Consider the following 19,711-nt stretch of genomic DNA (forward strand, 5'->3'; position numbering starts at 1 on the left):
TTATATTTATTTTTTTTCTTTTGCTCCTTTTGCTTACTTCCTTTTTTCTATTCTGATTGCTGTTTTCCATTCTGTAGTAAAAATTGCATGCCTTTTTGAAGTAGTGCTCTTTATAAATTTCTTGGAAAGAGCTCATACCAGGATATATCCATTTATCTAGAGGTTAGCATCTAAATGATGGTAAGCATCACAGGCTGTTTCGGTGCATATAAGTGGGCCATACCTCAGGGGATGGCCAGCTTGGAGGAACACTATTCACGCGTGCCATCCATGCATTAATCATTTTTGGAGCTCTGATTGTAGATCGAATAAAACATATGTCATTCTATACTCTTTGACTTGCTGTACATTTAGGTTTAGCTACAGTACATTAGGTATAAATGTTCAATGATGTTCAATGATGCCATGTCAACATATAGACCCTTTTGAGGGATGTAAACAAAAACAATTTTCCCAACGTTTTTCCTGTTTTACATTTTTCATTTCTATAGCTTCTGAGAATCCAAAAGTAGCCACATATTGATAAATAATGTTACGATAGCTGTTTTAACATTAATTTTTGAATGAATTTCCTATTGTTACAGTTATGAAATCGTTTGATAACAAGCAGGAAATGTTCATGGGCCAATGACATAAGTCATGACTATATTAAAATGGTCTATACACAGTTTTGTAGTTTTGGTAGTTTTTCTACACATATTCGTGATGCAATTCAAAGGCAGTATGGAAGCCTGTTTGATAATTAATGGATTTTGTGACTTTTTCTTACCATTTTAAACTTGACACGAAAAAATACAAGATATAACCCTACAATTGCAAACTCCAATTTCTGACAATATTTCAGTTCTGACATGGATTGCTTGTTTATTTTTACCAGTTTTTCCTTACCCAATCGTGAGTTTGTTACCTACAATTTTAAGTTTACATATCGCAATTCAAACTTTTTTCCAAGACTAAAGACTGTACAGATGGCGACCTTTTTTTCTTTTACAAATCCAAGCTTTTTTTATTAGTTTAACTTTTTAGTTATATTCATAAAGCAGTTACTTTTACGATTAATCATACAGTAAGTCTATAGGGTATATGCCGAAGCATACTAATAGGACTTTGAATTTGCCAGTAACCTGGTTTAAGCGCTTCTGACCAACTGTATGCCAATGCAAAAATTGGCGTATTTAAGGTCAGTATTCTTTAAAAATCAACAATCTCCACTAGCTGAGTCATATCCGATATAAAGTGGGTCTCAGATTGAACAAGAAGCATTGCATTAAATAATTTTTTTCCCGCTATGTCTTCATAATATGAGCATTTATTTTACCCCAGTATATTCAATGGAGCTTCTGTGCTATCCTGCCGATTCCTCTTTTGGCTGATTCTGACAGGCGCATGCGAGTAAACAGCTATTTTGTCTCTTTTTCCGCTTGAGCAATTTAATAAATGCCAAAGTCTATTTAATTAAACATATTTTAATTACATTACAACATCGATGCTGTAAAAGGAACTGTATAAATTGGAAAAAAATTCAAAATAACTGGTCACCTAGAGTTTATCAGTATGGGAAAAACTGTAGCTCAGCATATACCCTATAGAAGTCTGATTCTGTCACACAACAAATATATTAAAAGGTTTTATGATGTTTTAGACTGTAGATGCGAGTTTTGTCAGAATTGTAAGATTGTCATAAATTTGAGTTTATAAATGTAGGTTTATATCTTTTATATATTTTATATATGACAAAATAGATCTAGGAGAATCTAGAGAAAGTTGTAATTGTGGAAAATAATTTTTTATTATTTATTTTTCTATTTTATTATATAAAAAAAATCTATTAATCTATTAATTAACAGTTAAATCTTTTCTAGATGACTAAAGGTCCAGTGAAGTGTTGGCGCTAGTGGTGTAGTGGTTAGTGCATCGAAACATGCACGCCGGTGCTTACGGTGACCCGAGTTCAATTCTGCCTCACAGTCCTTTGCTGATCCTTCCCCTTTCTCTGCTCCCAATGCTTTGCTGTCAGTTCTCTCTATTTTCCTATCCAAAATGAACGTGAAAACCCCGAAAAAAATATATTTAAAAAACTGAAACATGAAGTCATCCCTCCAGCACCTCCCACCTTCTAAAAAATAGCAGCCAACAGCTTATCATTTTTAATCACAGTTCTGCCAGTGAGAGTGGTCAAGAGGTCAAACTCATCAAATAAAAAGAAAATGTGAAAGGTATGGTACATATTTAATACTAGAGCATTTGATTGGTCAGAAAATTAAGAAAAGAAATAATGATAAGTTGATTCATTTTGGCCGAAGTGACAAACTGCAAACTTTGGATGTTTATGACTGTTTTGGCACACATTAGATTATAGATATGCTTAAGACTAACACCCTGATACTAACACTCATATTTTGATTTCACAGGGACTTTAAGCTTCTATAGGGCAGTTATTATTCATTATTTCATTTTCTTTTGGCTTAGTCCCTATTTATCAGGGGTCACCACAGCGGAATGAACCACAGATGCCCTTCTAGCCACAAACAAGTACTGGAAAACACCCATAAACTCATATCACTTATAACATGTCTTTAGACTGGGAGAAACCGGAGCACACGGAAGAAACCTACGCGAACCTGGGGAGAACATACAAACTCCACACATAAACGCTAACTGGCCTAGCTGAGACTCGAACCGGCGACCTTCTTGCTGTGATGCAACAGTTCTAGTCACTGAGCCACCATGCCGCCACTGTTATTATAGTTAAAAATAAAAAAACAACCGTTTAATCCTTTGATGGAAAAAAGTGGATGTAACACTGTAGTGGAGCTAATTAGAATGTCAGTTTAGCTATTATTGGTATAAACCAAACAATAGCAGCCAAAATAGATTGATTCTGAGGAAGAGAAATACAAAAAGAACTCTTTACCTGTATAGAGAGAGTAAACAGGGCCAAAGTGTTGTTCTCATGTTGGCTCTAAACGTGGAAGTTGAGCTGATGTTAATTATGATAAATCATGTTTACACAAACACTCACTGATCTTATTGGATAAAGCCGACATGCAATTAATAAAAGCTTTAATAAATAATCATTTATCTGGATCTCTGTAGCGTCTCAAGTTGATTGTATTGGGTTAATTTCTATATAATTGCCGTTGACCGACTAACGTTGTAGCACAGATGTCAACGTGCCCTGGCTTCATGCTCACTCTCTGTATTACTGTAGGGATTCTTAGTAACTTGTTAAAAATGCATGAGCGGTTCAGAAACACAGCCGCTCTTAGATGGAAATGATATACCATCCACCCAATCCATGACTTGTGTATACAACTTCTGGAAAGGAAAAAAAAGCAACTTTAGCCTCTCTTTCTTTTTAAAAAAAATGCACATAATTTGCATTCCAATCTGAATGAGTGATTATGTTTGCTCAGATCTGTTCTAGGTGTAATTTAGCTCTGCCTATAAATAAAACACAAGCTTGTTAATGTAGGAAAAGGCCAATCCATTGCACGCAGCAGGAGAAAGAAAGATTGAGGCATCTCTAATCCGGAAGAGTAAAAGGTCAATCAGCGGGATTTAGTGCTATCGAGTCTCCTGTCAGGAATAACCTCGGACCGTGAGACATTTACCTTGCATTGTGACTGAAAAGACACTTTTTGTAAAGTTGAAGTGGTGAAGGCTTTAATCTAGCCTTTTTGGCTTTCACACACTTAAGGGAGTTCAGGTAATGATTGTGACACTAGATAGAGAGCGCTTGTTTCAAACAAGTGTACATGTTTTTGCTAGGATGACCCTCCTGAAAATAAAAAAAAACAGGTTAAATCAGTCTAAAATGGTTGACTGGTTTTAGCTGGTCAACCAGCTATCAGGCTGGTCTAGTTGTTTTTAGTTGGTTTTAGCTGTCATCTCCCAGCCTACAAAGCTAAGACCAGGCTGAAAATGACTGAAACCCAACTAAAAAAACCAAGCTGGTTTCAGCCATTCAGACCAGCTAAACCTAGGCTGGTTTAAGCAGTTTTTTTATTTTTTTTATTTTTATTAAGCAGGGTAGAGCATCATTACTTTTGTAGGTTCAAACGATGTATCTGTGACAGAACAGCTACAGTTTTGGAAAAAACTCATCACTACATCTGTTATTTCCCAAATGATGCGTTGACCAGCCCGATTATAGATGTTTTTGGCCATTTCCAGTCTGGTTTTAGCTGGTTAGGCTGGGCTTGACCAGCCTGGGTAAAACTGGACATATCTGGATTTGGCTGGGCTCCCAGCCTAGATAGGCTGGTCAGGCTGTATTTAGCTGGTCATCTCCCAGCCTGACCAGCTAAGACTAGGCTGGAAATCAGCCTTGAAATGGCCAAAACCCCTCTAAAACAACATGGTCGACCAGCTAAAAACAGCTAACCAGCTTAGGCTGGTTTGAGCAGTTTTTTTCAGTAGGGAAAACCTTTAAAAAAAATTTGGTAAGTTAATGTGCTGATGATTCCAGCTCTGAGACGTCACTGATGTTGGGTATTTAGTAACAAAATGAGTATGGTTAGGTGGCAAATTTTCTAAAAGTTTATAGTAGAAAGTTATGTAGTAGAAAGGCTAGCGTGTTTCTAACATGATTTTTAGCTTGGTTAAACACAGTCATCTTATGCTTCCTAGTTTATTTGGAGCATTATTTAACACTGTTAACATTTGGCTTGCTGCAAACATGATTTAAAACAATGCTAGGATGTTGCTTGTTTGTTTGTAGATTGGTTTAGCACACTGCTAGGATGGTGCAGCATCAGCATTATTTCAGGGCTGCTGGAATATTTTAGCTAGCACATTTATATCATGTTTCTAGTTTAATTTATAACTGTTAACGTGTGATTTGCATATTTCACCTGATTTAACACACTACTAATAACTTTTTAGCATTTTTCTAGCATGTTGCTGAAATATTTTAACTTGTTAATAGATTGTTTATGCATGATTTGTTTTGGCTAAATGTTTTCATGTTTATAGCACATAACATATATCATTTATCAAATACGATGCTAAATAAATATATATGATAAATATCTTATATGAAATATCATATTGTTAGCACATTTTATGTTGTTCACATTTGTACCTTAACACTCCTCAGCTATCATTTTAGCTTGTTTTCAGCATTATTTGACACATTTTTTACAAGTTTTAGCACACTGTTTTCATGTTTTAAGCACTAAACAACTCTAATATCATGTTGCTAGCATGTTTCTAAAATTAGCCCCCTTTTGTTCACGTTTGTGCATGATTTAACACTCTGCTAATGTGCATTACCACTTTTCAACACCATGCTAACTGTGCTAGCTTGTTTCTAGCAATATTTAGCACATTGTTAGAATGTTTCTAGCACTGAACACTGTTAATATCATGCTGCTACTGTAGCAGGTTTCTAGCATTATTAAACAAACTGCTATGTTCACGTTTGTACTCAACTTGACACCCTACTAGTTTGCTTTAGCACAATTTAACACATTTCTAACTGTGCTAGCTTGTGTCTTGGATTACTTAGCACATTGTTGACATTTTAGCACAGTTTTCATGTACCTATAGCACAGTTTACCACAACTGGTACACATTATGTTTGTTGCAAACTATGTTTCAGCTTTGCAAAGCCATTAATTACAATCATTTTGCAATTATAAGACATGAAGCCATAAACATATGAGACTTTTTTTGAGAAGCAAAGTTTAAATAAATTAACAGTTTTTACATGTGAAATTTTCAACTGTGTCACAATTAAGTAAAACAAAGCCACCGATTAGACATCATTTTTATTTTTTGTTAAAATCAATTGTTTGCAACAAAAACAAAAGTAACACCCTCTCTTGTGTAGCTTTTTAAATTAAATATGGAATGATATGATGTTTTGTGCCAGTGCTGGAGTACAGATTTACTTGTGGCCTTGTAATCGGCGATTAAACGAATGTTAACAAGCCTCTTTACTTTGCCCCGACCTTCATCAGTGTTTTTCATTACGCTCCTCCTTTTTGATGTTGTGACCAGCTCTTGTTAATAGACCCTTAAACAAGTGTTACGTTTGTGTGTGTGTGTGTGTGTGTGTGTGTGTGTGTGAGACTGGAGATGGAGAATCACACTAGATAGACTCTCTTATATTTGGCCTCTTCACAGCTGCACTATAATTTAATTCGCAGTGCGCAAGTGACCATAATTTCACCGCTGACTTGATTTAAGTGCTTATGAGAGCAGAGGCGTCTGTTATCCTATAGTCTACAGATGGAAGGGCGTAATTCAATTACCTTGCCTGAGAGGAATTGGTTTCATGAGGTCCAACCCTTAATGTCTCTAGCACATGATAAGAGGGTGTGTTTGGCCATTAATAGTCGGTTGAATTGTGTGCCACGCCCCTTCCCAACACACCACGCCCACTTTAGTAAGATCCTAATAGAAGGGAAAATAATATTAAATTATATTGTGACTGGGTCATATTGTCAGGTTCATACTGTTTTTGTGTTCATTTATTTGACCTGTTTGGCTCATATAAATAAATAGAATATGATTACATGATTCTATAATGTTTCATGTACTCTGCATATTAATAAAAAATTTCATAATTTACTCCCTTTCATATAGAAGTTCTTTCGACACAATCTTGCTGATTAATTGATTGGTTAATTTGCAGTTTTATTTGAAAAAAGAACACATAAATAAATATGTAAATAACTGATCGAATAGTATATATTTAATTTAGGATATAGTTTAATTAACATAATAAATGGAACTTAATAGAAACTAAATATTTTTTAAATAATATTTTAAACCCATTCATAATATTTTTTTAATGGCATCTAAAATTCTTAAACATTTCTTATTAAAAAATGTTTGGAGATTGTTTAATAGTTAAAAGTCAGAAGACATGGGGCTGTATTTTTATGATCTAGGCACAAAGTCTTAAGCGCATGATGCAAAAGCATTAGAGGTGTGTCCAAATCCACTTTTGCTATTTGCAGGATGGATGGAAAATATGGTTTGCACTCCAGCGCATAGTCTAACAGGGTTGTGCTTATTCTCTTAAAGAGTTATCGGTGTGTTTTGACCATGGCTGTAATGATCACCAGCGATCTAGTGGCAGCAAATCGCTAAAGAACTACAGATCTGCCAGTATATGGACTACAAGTTTTGTCATGCAGCTCGCACTCAGCTGTTCCTGTTTTAGTTTGATTACATGCACACACACACAGCCAGAGAATTGTTCTGGACTGATCACAAGAACCATTTATACAGCACACACACACGCATCAGTGCTTAGTCTTGTTAAATTGTACTGTGAACATTACCACCTGTTTCCCTTGCCTTGTCTTGCCGTGTACCGAACTTTGCTTTCTTTGTTTGTTGTTTGCTGCCGGGACGGACCATTTGCCTGTTATTCGACCACCCCTCTGAATTCCCTGTATACATCTGTTTGTCCCTGTGTTGACCGTTGCTTGCCTGACCATCTCTGTGTAATAATGATAAAGAATGAGCCTCCTTCACTCGGCCTCTTTACTTTCACTTTACTTTACTTTTACTCTTTATTCCTTTACTTGTTACTCCTTTACTTACGGGACAAACGTACTCCCCTGAAGACATTCATTGGCCAACATATTTAATTTAGTTTGTTAAGCGTAAGGGTGCTTTCACACCTACACTTTTGTTTCGGAACGTGTCTCGTTTGCCCAGTTAGCGTGGTTCGTTTGGCATATGTAAACAGGGCAATCGCGCTCTGTTCAGCACCAAAGTAATCGCTCCGAGATCGCTTGAAAGAGGTGGTCTCGGCTCGATTGAAACGAACCCTGGAGTGGTTCGATTGCAGTGAGAAAGCGATCCGATCCGAGCACGGTTATATCACAGTGTTTTATGGATATGTAATAGGTATACGGCTATAAGAAGAGAGAATTATGAGTAGGGCGGGAAGTTTCACGATGCTCCGGATGCCCGCAAACGAGTGATGATCTCCCGGTAATCTCACGTCTCCCTCCCGGTCCTCAAATAGGCATCGTCGCGCACCCTTCTCACCCCTCCCCACCGCGTCTCTCCTCAGACACGTCACGCGCGCATACCCTGTCAATCACCACCAAACCACCACCTCTCCTGGCAGCTTAGCAGGACGCTGCAAAATAAACCCTGACACTCTGAGAATTGTAAGGAGAGTTTACTCGCACGTGACTTGTTTTAGCTCTTTTGGTCCGATTAGAAACTTTGCAGTGTGAAAGCGAACCACTCCAAGAGCAAAGAGCAACAATGTAACAATTGTAATTTCTGTTTCGGAACAACTGAATCGATTCACAGGTGTGAAAGCACCCAAAATATTTGTTAAAACTGCCTCTAAATTCAGTTCTAAATTTGAATTTGAACCCTAACCCTAATCCTTCTAAAACTAATAAATAAACAATAATAATAAAGTTTGGTCAAAACACTTTGCGCCGAGTGTTTGATAGGGCCTATTGAGTTGTAGACAAACAAAAAAATATATATCATGCTGTATTTTGTAGTAAATACATTTAAAGGATAATTTGATCTTTCTTTTCTACACTGAAAAAAAATGATGTCTGCAAAACAGATTAAATTTAGTAATGTCGTACTTAATTTGTTTGTTTACATTCAGCCCAAATAAATTGTTTACAACCACTTACCTTAAAACTATTCAGTAAATCCGAGGAATCATCTTTTAATATATTTTTTCAGTGTAGTAGAAATTAACAATTTTAAACTTTTTATGAAGTATTTTTTTTAGTATATCAAAGTATAAACCATAATGTTAAACTTGATATGCAATTTTCATGAACAGTATGTGCAAATAAATGTTCTGAATATTACCCCAAATAGCAGCATGAACATTCTTTGAAGTGCCTTTTTTATGTTTCGGGAATAAACTGGTTTGGAACAACTTAACAGTCAGTAAATCATGACTTTTCAGTGGACTAATCTTTTAAAAAAAGCCTCTAGCTTTTTATTTCTTCATTTTGTGAGCCGCTTGTTTAAAACACAAGGCATTTGTCATCATAATGAAGCAACCAGGATTTGGCTTGATGAGAAGAATCCAATTTAGGATTTAATTTGCAACAAGAGTCAACTCCTCTTACCTTCTCTGTTAATGAAGGCTGTGCTTCGTATAGAAGAGACACGAGCAACAAGAGAAAACATTACCTTCTCCCTTACCCATATTGCCTAATTATTATGTGCAAACAACAGCAAACACAAGCTGACTGCATTACATCAAGCCCACAGGCCATTACATTTATTGATCTTCCTGCATACTTTGCTGATACTACAATGCCATTCAATATGAGAAGTATATTTCAAGTTCATTTGATAGGAACAATGATTTTGCCATTTTAAAAAGCTAAACAAGTGCAAAACTGTTCAATGTTATATGAGTATCACTTAAAAAGTGAATATACACATACATACACAAACACTAGTGTTCTTTTTATTAATACTTGTAAGTCTCTTGATCAACAGAACAAAACAGCAGCTTTTGAAATATTACACTTTAAATTAAAATTCATCATTGATTTTTTTTTCATTGCTGTTTTCAGCATCGTGATCTTTGAGAAATTACATCAATATGATGATTTGGAGATTTGCATATCATCATTGTCAATTTTTTTTTATTGTTTGTTGTTTTGAACATTTAATATGAAATTTAAATCTTTAAATATGCATCTGATTTTAACTTCACGTTTGATTATATACTTTCCTCCTAAAATAAACTGAATGGAATTGTTATTTGGTTGCCGATTTGGTGCTTGAGAAGCATTTCTTATTATTAGCATTGATGAAAAACAGTTGTGCTGATTAATATATCTGTGTTAACATTATTTTTATTGCTCTTATCTGGTAAATGTTTCTTTTATATTCTGCTTCTCTGGTTTTACGCAATACAATGTACAGCACTTGGTTGTTTTTAAATGTGCTCTATAAATAAATATTGTATTGTATTGTATTGTTACATTAGGGCTGCACAATACATTGTTTCAGCATCGATATCAAAACATAGTCACATCGCAATGATATGCAATGTCTAGTCTAAATTATAGTTGAAAAGGAGCTACAGAATTGTATTTAATTGCTGTATTTATACAGAATTTATATGATTTATGCAAAAAATGTCTTGTTTCTAGCCCAAATATCTACATTTCAAAGCAAAAACTAAATAGTTTCACTTACCCCACTGGTAAAAACTCTTAATTTTCATTTATTTCTTCTGGCGGTGAAAACTAAATAATAGTTTTACTTGATATTGGAATACCTAATCAGTTCCATGCTTGTTTAATAAAAAAAGATCAGAAAAGTGTGTTCTACACAAGACTTAAAGATATCTGTTTAAAATAAGTTCATTGTAATAAAAAGCTTGTAGTTATAAAAAATATTGTAGTTATAAGATTGATATCCGGTATTGGTCAGTTTGCATGATGGCAAACACATCCTTTGCCAGTTTTTGATTCCATGTTCGTGCATTTAAAGAGCAATATAAATGTGCTAGAGGACTAGTTTAGACAGTGAAACTGTACTTTCTGAGCTCTGTGAAGCAGGTTAACACCAACCAGTTCCAATTCATCCCTGTAGAGCATTAATGAATAGGGCTCTCAGCATCGCCGAAAGGAGCGAACGCAACACTGCGACCTGGCCAGATAATGAGCCCATCTCTACTGCCGGCTTCTATGACCTTTCTTTTGTGCCGTAATAGATGGAGCCTCCCACTGTGTGAGACGCCTAAGGCCTCTGAACTGCTCACGATGGGACTGATCTATCTTAACAGGCTCTCTGAGCTCCTCAAATACACACAATCGCAGATGATTAGATTTGTCAGGAAGCCTTAGAAGCCCAACGAGGTGTGCTGATCACTCATGCAGTTTCCTTTATAGTGTCCAATGTCCTTTTTGAGGAAAGGCTGCAAGTCTTGCCTGCACATGGCATTAATTGCTGAATCAGTAGTTGTCTTTAATTGTAAGCAAGTCTAAATGTAATGCACATTTAAAGCATTTGAGGTACAGTCCAATCAATTTAGATGCTAAGGAAATATTCAAAGCCACTTTCAAGCATCTTCTGGAGTCTTGGTCACATTGTAAAAAAATTAGGTAAAGTCTAAGTGAAGTGTAAAACCTTTGAGATGGTCGAAGTCAAGTTTTAAACATTTAAGGTAAGGTCACATTAAAGTTGTTAGTATAAAAGTTAAGTTTAAAACAACTATGTTAAGGTAGAAGCAAAAAAACAGCTTAAACAAGCCTAGGCTGGTTGGCTGGTTTTAGCTAAGACCAAGCTGGAAATGGCTGGAAACCAGCCTGAAAATGGCCAAAACCCCTCTAAAACCAGCCTGGTCGACCAGCTAAAACCAGCCAACCAGCCTAGGCTGGTTTAAGCTGTTTTTTCAGTAAGCAAGTCTAAGTCAAGTTTCAAGAGTTTGAGTTAGTCTATGTCGTGTAAAACCTTTGGGACAAAGTTCAAGTTTCAAGTATTTAAGGTCAGCTTTTAGTCAAGTTTAAAGCTTTTGGGATAAAGTCTAAGTTTTAAACTTTTGAGTTTGATTATAAGTTGAGTCTAAAGCCGCTTCCTGGAAATCTCCTTTCCTGCAGAGTTTAGCTGCCACCTTGATTAAACACACCTGTTTTCAATTACCAAGTACTCCTTCAGATCCTAATTAGTTGCTTTAGTTGGGTTTGATCAGAGGATTGGAGCTGAATCCTGCAAAAAGGTAGATCTCCAGGAACAGAGTTGAGCATGCCTGCTCTAAAGTCTTTAGGATTATGTCTAGGATTATGTCTAAAACAAGCTTCAAACATTTGTAACAAAATTTTTAAACAAAAGTTTAAAGCTTTTGGGATAAATCTCAAGTTTCAAACAACCAAAGTAGAGTATAAGTCAAGTTATTCTAAAGACTTTAGCTTTTGGCATAAATTCAAAGTCAAAATTCAAACATTTGAACTAGAGTCTAGTTCAGGGGTGTCCAAACTCGGTCCTGGAGGGCTGGTGTCCTAAAGAGTTTAGCTCCAACCCTAATCAAACACACCTGAACCAACTAACCAAGCTCTTACTAGACACTAGAAACTTCCTGGCAGGTGTGTTGAAGCAGGTTAGAGCTAAACCCAGCAGGACACCAGCCCTCCAGGACCGAGTTTGGACACCCCTGGTCTAGTTAATTGTAAAGCCTTTTAGATAAATTCAGGGGTCAAGCTTAACAGGTTAAAGGTAAAGTTTGTCAAGACAGTCTCAAAGGTAAAGGCTTTCAAGTCTAAAACCCTTTGGGATCAAGTCGAATTCAAGTTTGAAGCATTTGAGGTTGTGTCTAAGTCAAGTTTAAAGCTTTTGCCATAAAGTCTAAGTCAAGTTTCAAACATTTGAGGTTGATTATAAATAGAGTCTAAAGCCTATTGCTGGAGATCTCCCTTCCTGCAGAGTTTAGCTGCAACCTTGATTAAATACACCTGTTTTTAATTACTAAGTGCTCCTTCAGATTCTACTTAGTTTGTTTAGTTGGGTTAAATCAGAGAGCTGAAGCTGAACTAAGCAGGAAGGTAGAGTCCAGATCTCCAGGAACAGAGTTGAACATTCTCTAAAGTCTTTAGGATTATGTCTAAGACAAGCTTCGGACATTTGAGGTAGAGTCAAAGTCAAGTTTAAAGCTTTTAGGATTGATCTCAAGTTTCAAATGACCAAGGTAGAGTTTAAGTAAAGTTATCCTAAAGACTTTAGCTTTTGGCATAAATTCAACATCAAGTTTCAAACAAGTGCAAAGCCTTTGGGTTAAGGTTTAAGTCAAATTTCAAACATCAAGTTTGAGACATTTAAGGTAGCATTTAATCAATTGTAAAGCCTTTTAGATAAAGTCTGAGTCAATCTTAACATGTTTAAGTTAGTTAGTCAAAACTAAGATACCAATGACACTTAGGGGAAAGTCAAGTTTCAAACCTCAGAGCTTGAGTCTAATCAATTGTAAAGTCTTTTGAGGATAGTCTATTTTGATGCATTTGAATTAAAGTGTGCGTCAAGTATAAATCCTTTAGGATAAAGTCAAATTTCAAGCATATGCGGTCAATTCTTGTCAATAGATCTTGGTTTTCAGAAAGTCTAAGATAATTGTAACACGTTTGAACATGACTGAACTCTACAATAAATAAGACTTTTCAGATATTTTATAAAAAAAATTTGCACATTGTATGGATTTATTAACTATATTTAATATAACATATATTTGCGAAAATAAAACAAAATGAATGTGTTTTAAGGAAGTTTATGCATACACACTTCCATTCTAAAGTATTTTTTATGTTTTGCAAAAATCAGCTTCTGTATTGAGCCCACATTTTTGAACAACAGTGAGTGTATATGGTGGCTATATAATGTTTTGCAATGTAAGAACAAAGTTTTTCTTTTAATGCACACAGATGGGCCTCATACGACTTCAAGATTATTCTCGTATGTCCTTAGGGAGAAGAAAGATATGAGAGGCTAAGTAATGATAAGAGTTCTTACATGCTCTCAGCATCACTACACACCCATCGGATCTGAGCGCAGAGCGTGTCCATTAACATAGATCAGTGAATAATTGACAGCACGTGAAAGTTCTGGAAGATCTGTGGGTTCAGACAGTGCGTATCTGCCATGTGCATTAAAGGCCCATTTGGGTTCTGCACACACTTTGATTCATTACTAATGCACGACTGTCGTTTTCTCTTCCATCCTGTTGTGTCATTGCATTAACACGCCGAGATGAACCACATGTGTGCATCACAGTAGAGAGATCGATATTTATTATGTATGATGAATATGGACTTTTATTATGTATTTTAGATAGCCGTGATTTGAAGAAAACATATTTATTTAAATGTTATTGTATTAATAACATTCAATTTAACACATTTTATATATTAAAATGTGTATTTATACTTATTAATTTATTAGTTTTTCTCAATTGCTTTGGCTAAATTCTCGATTGAAATTTGTATTTTTCAAGACAGTAAGTTTAGATCTCTGAACAATTAGATTATTGTTCACTTCAGAGTGACATTTCTTATTGATTTAAGCAAATTGTAAAGGCTTTGGTGCATGTGTGCAAACAGTAAGTTCAATTTTCTGTAGTTTGGACAAAAACTAATCGCATGATTTCAAAACTGATGAGTTGATTCTCATTTAAACTGTCAAACTCTTCACAACTTCTCAATCGTTTGTCATCATGAAAGCCATCAAACTCAAAACTGTTTATTCAATTTTCAAATATTTGTATTTACACATGTTTACACCATAACTATCTGATATTGACATTGTTTGTAGTGTCTGCTAAATTGCTAAATGACCTCTAGTTGCAATACAATTTGCGTTACCTATTTTTAAATCAAGTTTGATAGCATATATACAGTTAAAATCAGAATTATTAGCCCCCCTGTTTATTTTTTTCGCCAACTTCTGTTTAAAGGAGGGAAGATTGTTTTCAGCACGTTTCTAAATAGTAATTTCTAATAACTGATTTATTTTATCTTTGCCATGATGACAGTACATAATATTTCACTAGATATTTTCAAAATACTTCTGTACAGCTTAAAATGACATTTAAAGGCTTAACTAGGTTAATTAGGTTAACTAGCCAGGTTAGGGTAATTAGGCAAGTTATTCTATAATGATGGTTTGTTTTGTAGACTATCAAAAAATATATAGCTTATAGGGGCTAATAATTTTGACCTTTTTAAAAAAATTAAAAACTGCTTTCATTCTAGCCGAAATAAAGCAAATAAGACTTTTTCCAGAAGAAAAAATATCAGACATACTGTAAAAATGTCCTTGCTCTGTTTAACATCATTTGGGAAATATTTAAAAAAGACAAAAAGGTGGGGTTCATAATTCTGACTCCTCACATCACAATCATACATTCACAATCCTGAACTGTAGTAACAAGAATACTTATTTTTTATGGGTGATATTTTGTAGTTTTTGTGTGTGTGTATGTATTTGTAGTAACATAAGAAGATTGAAATGTACAATACAGTACAAGCACTGGACAAGCAAGATCGCACTTTGCATGTCCTGAAATACAATTTGTACTCAAATAAATGTACTGTATAAAATACAAATGTTCATTTATTTATTTTATTTCTATGTACTATTCACTCTTAACAAATGGTAGATTTCCATGACTGTCATTGTGAAAAACAAATAATCATTTTGAGCAGTGTGGCTCACACGATGACAAATACACTTTTTGTTTTGGTGGCCTTGGCCAAATTACTGACACAATAACTCAGTTTTGAAGCATGGATGAAATGTTTTGGGTGAGTAACTACATTTTGCACACATGCAATAAAGTTCTGAAGTACCAGCAAACCATTTTTGAGATTTGCACTCAGTTTAAAGAGTGTTAAGTCTGTATGGAATGATGAATGGACGAATGGATGCATGTATATGGATGGATGAATGGATGGAGGGATGGACGTACGGGTGGGGGGGTTGATGGATGGATGGATGGATGAACGGAGGGATGGATGGACGGACAGGTGGGTGGGTGTTTGGGTGGATAGATGGATTGACAAACGGATAGTTGGGTGGGTGCTTGGATGGTTGGATGGATGGAAATATAGATGTATGAATGGATGAAAAAATGGACGGACGGGTAGGTGGTAGGGCTGTGCAATTAATCGAAAATCCAGTTTCGATTTCGATTTTGGCTTCTAACTATTATGAAAATTCATCGAGATAAACGATTATTCCATCATATACCGCCCCCTTTCTTGTTGTACACATTTGTTGCTCTGCAAAGCTCAGTTCCATTCGAAAATGCCATTTTAGGCAATCCCAATTCTACCCCTTAGCCCTTCCCCTTACCCCTACCCCTCGTTTTGTGCGTGCCCGTGAAGGGGTAGTGGTGTCCCAATTCTCTTTAGCTTGAAGGCGTAGGGCTAAGGGCAAGGCGTGTATAACCCTTCAAAGAAGATTTTTTAGGACCACACTTGAAACCAAGGGGCTGGAAAAATTTCAAAAATTACAATACCTCCAGCTGCACCTGGAAGTAAGGAGATCCACTGAGTTTTTTTTTTTTTTTGTCATTATTATGAATTTTTACAACAAACAAACACATGTTTTAATATATTCATAAACGAGTTCGTGTTTTACCTTCATGCTTTTAAAAAAAGCCAAAATTAAAAACCTCTAAATTTAGCAATGTAACTGTTATTCGCAATCTATAATCCTTAATAATAACTTCTGTACAGCAGGCCCACAACATTCTGACACTCGATGACACTGAAATACCCTGTTAGAAAAGTCAAGTGGCTGGGAATGGGCTTTTTACAGTGTCTGGTATAAGGTTAATGATGTTTTTGGGTGTGTTTACATTAATGAATATGGCCACTTTCTAAATGAGGAAGGGGAAGGGGTAGGGGTACAAAAATAGAATTGGGATTGAGCCATAATTGAGCCAGAAGGGCGAATAATTTTGACTTTAACTGATAATCGTTTTGAATAATCGTGATTACAATTATGACCAAAATAATCGTGATTATGATTTTCCCATAATCGAGCAGCCCTAGTAGGTAGATAGACGTACGGGTGGTTGGGTGGATGGATGGGTGGATTAGATATATATATATATATATATATATATATATATATATATATATATATATATATATATATATATATATATATATATATATATATATAGATGGATGGATGGACGAATGGATGGATATAGATGAATGGAATGGATGGATGGATGAATAGATGGATGAATAGATAGATGGATGGATGGATGGATGGATGGATGGATGGAAAGATAATATTTAATATATTTTTTTCAGTTGTTAATCATTCATTTGTTTTAATTTATTTTTAAAAATTTCATAATAAGTATATTATATAATAATTTTAATTTTAAAACCCACAACTAGATATATTTTTATTTTCTAAATTAGGTAGCTATGGTATTTTATCTTATATGTCATAATTTACTATTTTATTTATAAAAATAATAGAGAAAGGAGAGAGAGAGAGAGAGAGAGAGAGAGAGAGAATAATGTGCACATTTTTGTGGTGCCATCAGCCAATTAGTGTTGTTTTATTTTATGTCATGTTCAAATACACACTCGTTATCATATATCCCTGCGTTCAACGTGTGACATGAGCACTATTAAAACCATAGCTATGCTTTGTTGGTTCCCACTACACTTCAAGCTCATTATGATGAGATGTTAATTATGGATTGCAATTTAGTTTGTTATACGAACAGCTCTAATAAAAATAAAAAAAAAAGTGCAAATTGTGGCTATTTTCAGAAGTGATAATTAGACAGCAGGTTTGTGCGCGCTGCTTGCAGTGGATCTCAAAGTGCAAAAACAGAATTCCCTTGAGGTGAAATGCTTCTGTTCCTGTACATCTTTGAGCAATTTGGCTCCTTACTGTATCTCAGAAAACCATAGTAAGGTGTTATATTTCGGAAAAAGGCCATATTTGTATGTTGTTGTTTTTTTTATTGTGATGTCCGTTTCTATTAGTTTATGCATCAAAAACACTTGTAATTTATCTGTAAGTGACAGTTTCGTATCCTTTCTCTGACCTTTTTAGATTGAACAGGCTGTCGTTGAATGTGTAATGAGTTGCGGTGTTTACTTGCATGATTGCAGTGAGGTCTAATTCTTCAATGACAGCGTCTTTTTGCCAAGCTTGATTTACATTTGTTTTGCATTCATAAAGCAATTAAGTATGGTCTTTTCTGCTTGGTGTCTGATGGGACTTCTAAAGCTACTGTACAAATGAAATTGAGGTTAAACTTTTTAAATGAGCTTAAACAGGTTTAATTGTAAGCAAACTAAAACAGACTAATGTATTATCTGGAAAATAAACTCAGTTGAGTAAATAATATTATATACATTCAATTATATTGGATTACAAGTCATGTAACTTTAAATAATCAAAAAATGTGACGCATACAAGAAAATATGTTAAAAAAGTATAAAAAATTAGCTTAAATACCCAATAGGTTTGCTTTAAAATAGTTTAGCAGCACCTTACCTACAGTACTGTATGTTCACTAGACAGATTATCTGACACACTCTTCGTGCCACGATCACCAGCGATCCAGCCTGTGCTACAAATCTGCTGGTATATGGACAAGTTCCAGTCATGCACCACACACACCTGTTGCAGATCATGACTGATTACACTCACACAGCTGGGAGCTGCTCTAAGACTGATTAGATGGGCTTTAAAAGCAGCACAGGCACGCACACAGTTTTTGAGTCTTGTTATACTGAATTGTAAACATCACAACGTGTTTTCCTTGCCTTGCCTGTTTGAACCTTACTTTGTTTTGTTTGTTTGTTTGCTGCCTTTTGATTAGTGGTGGGCAAAGCGAGGCTTCATGAAACACTGAAACAGTTGAAGCAAATGTGTCGAAGCCTCGAAACGTTTCAAAACCCCACTCTACGGTGACACCTAGTGGTCATTTTTTATGTATCGCACTGAAACAGCTTCAGCAAAGAACAGTTGAGAAAATTGAGGTACGAAACCCCACTTTGTAGGACTGAACCTTTGAGTGATTTAGTGGAGCGGTTAGGGTTCCTGACCACCATATGGGGATAGTGGGTTCAAATCCAGGCTGACACAGCTGTTTTGAAATGATTTAATATAAGTTTGAATTGATTTTTTCTTGTATTGTTTTGTTTCAACATTGGTCAGACATTTAAATAAACACTTTGTGAATAAATAGGTCTTGTTTTGGTCATAAAACAGGGTTGTTGCTAGATCAGATACAGTTGTTGCCAGAAGTTAACAAGAATTATTTATATTATTAATTAAATTTCCCATTGTATTTTATTAAGTCTACCCAAAACCTAAACCCAGCCAACACAGTACTGTAAAAATATTAATTATTGTGTTACAGTGTTACAAAAATTATGCTAAATTGATGGCGTGTCAGCAGCTGTATCCTATCTAGACTACACCATAAAACAGTAAAAATACATTAAATCATGATTTTGGAGTATTTGTACTATTTGTGATTTGAACCCAAAAGTTATTGGAAGAACAGTAACAATGTGCAAACACACTGTCCTCTAGGCTATATGAGACAGATGCTTATTTCTGACCATGTCAGTCAAATGCAGATTCTCCAGGTCTCGAAACGCTTCTGAAATGATCAATGCTTTGAATTGCTTTAATCACGTGGCCAGGTATTTCGAAACACTTTAGTCACGTAATCAGGGTGTTTCGGATCATGCGTCGGTGCAGTGTTTTGAAACACTTGTGTTTCGGGATCTCAACACTGTGTCAAAACGTCAGTTTAACGTCAGCCATTCCTACTTTTGACCATACACCTGATAATCGACCACGACTTTGGATTGCTCGTATACATCTGTTTGTTCCTGTATTGACCATGCTTGCCTGACTATTCTTAGTGAACCTGCGTTTGCATTTGCAAGCCTTTGTCCAAAAGTGGTATGGTATAAATTCGCGTTTTAGTATCCTTTGACAATGGAAAAAAAAATAAAAGCGCACCGTACTGTACGGTACCTCTCAGTGGAAATGGGTGTGTCTTTCATTCACTGCCAATATAGTTGTGAAGCACAATGCACATATTTTGCTTGCTTGACATTAGGTCACCAACCATGGGGTACAAATGAAGCCTTCACAATATTATTTTAAGCCAAACTGAAACTATTGTGTGCGTCACTTTATTTGCCTTAAATTATTGCATGAAATGTTTTTGTTTCCATTCGACAGAGGA

At 35.4% G+C, this 19,711-nt stretch overlaps 1 protein-coding gene across 2 annotated transcripts in view; it reads left to right on the forward strand.

Moving 5' to 3' along the window:
- Nucleotides 1-19,711, forward strand: part of syt9b (synaptotagmin IXb) — a 64,614-nt gene that overhangs the window by 25,160 nt on the left and 19,743 nt on the right.

The sequence above is a fragment of the Danio rerio genome, chromosome 25 (assembly GCF_049306965.1).
Source record: "Danio rerio strain Tuebingen ecotype United States chromosome 25, GRCz12tu, whole genome shotgun sequence".
Classification (NCBI taxonomy): domain Eukaryota; kingdom Metazoa; phylum Chordata; class Actinopteri; order Cypriniformes; family Danionidae; genus Danio; species Danio rerio.